Source organism: Sinocyclocheilus rhinocerous, unplaced genomic scaffold, assembly GCF_001515625.1.
Source record: "Sinocyclocheilus rhinocerous isolate Xijiao unplaced genomic scaffold, SAMN03320098_v1.1 scaffold247, whole genome shotgun sequence".
NCBI lineage: Eukaryota > Metazoa > Chordata > Actinopteri > Cypriniformes > Cyprinidae > Sinocyclocheilus > Sinocyclocheilus rhinocerous.
This window is the reverse complement of record NW_015662919.1, coordinates 593,276-596,067: the sequence shown is the minus strand read 5'-3', so window position 1 is coordinate 596,067 and position 2,792 is coordinate 593,276.

Genomic DNA, 2,792 nt, shown 5'->3' with positions numbered 1-2,792 from the left:
TTACATAGGCTGATTTATTCATTTTTAAGTATTTGGGATTTTAAGAACAAGTGGAAAATGTGCTGAATGTTTCATTTCATCCAAGTGACATTAGCAAAGCAGTTAGACTGAATTTACACTTGTTTTAAACGCGGAGCCAAGCGCGAGTCGACACAGTTTGCGCGTGTGCATCAAGCCTCGTCCATACTGCCAGATGCGCTCGTGGAGATTTGCGGTGCTGAGACGCGCGCGAGTATAACCGAGCATTACGAGACAGGCTGCGTGTGTGTGGCAAGTGTAAACGGCTCCTCCGTGAGACGCGGCAGAGAGGAGCGAGTATGAGAAGCATTCAGAGACACAGGCTGTGCGCGCGGTCTTCTGAATTGGCAATAGCGAACATGCATTATAAACTTCTTTCAAATTACAATCTGTTGGGGAGATAAAATGTGCAAGATAACGTTCATGTACTAATAAAAACATCTAATATATCTTTTATTCTCCAGTACTAAAAGCAGAACCGATAAGGGAGCTCTTGATATATGTTGTGACACAGCTCTTGCAAATTAACGTTACCTTTTTTGTTTGGTGTCTGTCATTTCGAAGCCGAAGTAATCTCATAATACAAGTTTTTCTTTAGTATTAATTTGCTTAACTATCGATCTGACCCTGTAGACGCCATAATCACACACACTCTCTCTCCCGCTTTGTTTGTTTTTTTAATGGTGGGCGTTTACGCAGTTGGCTAGAGCAGTGCTGATTGGGGAGAACGGAGGTGCGCTAACTCTATTGGTTAGTAAGGCTGCCACTCAAGGCTGGCAGTCATGCATATGCTCTGGAACAGAGTAATATCGCGTCCACAGAGTAATATCGCGATTAGCAAACCGCAACGTCTCAAATCGCGATTGCGATTCGATTTCGATTAATCGCACAGCCCTAAACACCAGTCTTGTTGGCCATTTCTCGTATTATTGTGTCAGGCGGTGGGAAGCGTCTCTTATGAACATCTTTAAATTAGCACACACCCTGGCACTGCCAGTCTCCCTCACAGCGCTCAAATGACTAAGGATGTGATGTAATATAATTACATGCCAAGACACTACAACAACCGGTCGTGCTCACTCAGCTGGCTAGAGATCTGATTGAGCTCTGAACAGTCTGTTATCTGCTGCATACTACATAGAAAAAAGGCAAGTGAAGACTGAAACTGGCAGCTGTGCCACTTGCAGGAGTGCAGGGATGCAACAGTCGGCCTGAAAACGACAAGATATGAGGCTGATTCAACGACTGAGGAAGAACGAATCGCTGGATTTGCAGGTTAGTGGCATCACATCTTTTAAAAGACGCTCAAATGCTGTTTGAGACGCTTAGTAGTAGGGCTGCCCGATCAATCGCATTTCAATCGTAAACGCGATTTTTGCTCCTCTCGATCGTCAGCGATATTGGCCCACTGTTTATTTATCCAATTTCAATTAACATGTGCATTATATTGCATTGCTAACAAGCCTCAACAAGCTCAAACTAGGGATATGCCGGTATCAAATTCTCATGTTGCGATTAATTGCTAATGCTTTTATCACGGTATACGGTATTATCACGATATTTAAATTTAGTTTTAAAAAAAAGTGCTGTCATAATACAGTATAACAGGTTTAATAACTTTTTTCTTATAACAAAAATAACTGAACATTTAAATGCAATAAAGCAATACAGAAAAATGTATAAAGTTAAAAGTTTTACACAGATTAAAGTGCAAAAGAACTATAAAGACCAATAGGTATCACTTTACAATAAGACCTCATTAGTTAACCTTAGTTAATGCATTAACACTCACAATGAGCAATAGCTACATTTGCTACAGAAGTTATTAATCCTTGTTTAAAAAATACAAGTCTTAGTTCATGTTAGCTCATTAAATAACACAGCTGCAACTCTCGATTTTAACATTAAATATTGGAATACCTAAGATTAATGAATGTTCAGAAGAATTTTTCATTGGCAGTTTATGTTAACTAATGAATTAACTAATGTTAACTAATGAAGCCCTAATGTAAAGTGTGACCAAACAATAAAGAATCAAAACACTTTCAAACAATATCTAGGGCATGTTGTAGTCCAGATTAAAATGTAAAAAAAAGTTTGAAAATAAATAGCCTATTAAGTCTAAATATGTAAGTATTTGGCGCTGTGATGAACATCATAGCAAATACACAAATCTGAATGGCTGTTTAAATCATTTAAACACCTTTCAGAAACAGAAAGTAGTGCAGCTGCTTTGTTTACAGGGTTTCCGGGGTAACGGCTGCATTTAAATGAATTATTATTATTATTATTATTATTATTTCTGCAGTTTAGCGCCATCTGCTGTCAGAGAGTGAAAGTGCGCTTTCATCCAGAGCGTCTCTCACATGTTCCGCCATGTGCTTCTCGTCCGCGCTTGTTTACATCAGAGTGCGCACGCGTCTTTCACGCAGCATACAGCGGTGTTGTGCATTTTGACCAGTTGATGGGAAAAGTATTCTTAAAATGCATTAAAAATTCGGAATAATTTGTAATATATAATTATTCACGGTATTTAGAAGTGCCCACGATAACAATATCGTGCATATTCATTACCGTGATATATCGCATTACCGAATACCGTCACAAGTCTATTCCAAACCCGTAAGACTTTCGTCCATCTTTGGAACACAAATTAAGATATTTTTGATTAAATCGGAGAGCTCTCTGACCCTCCCATAGACAGCAATGCAACTGCAATGTTCCCAGGCCCAGAAACATAGTAAGGACATCGGTAAAACAGTCCATGTGACATC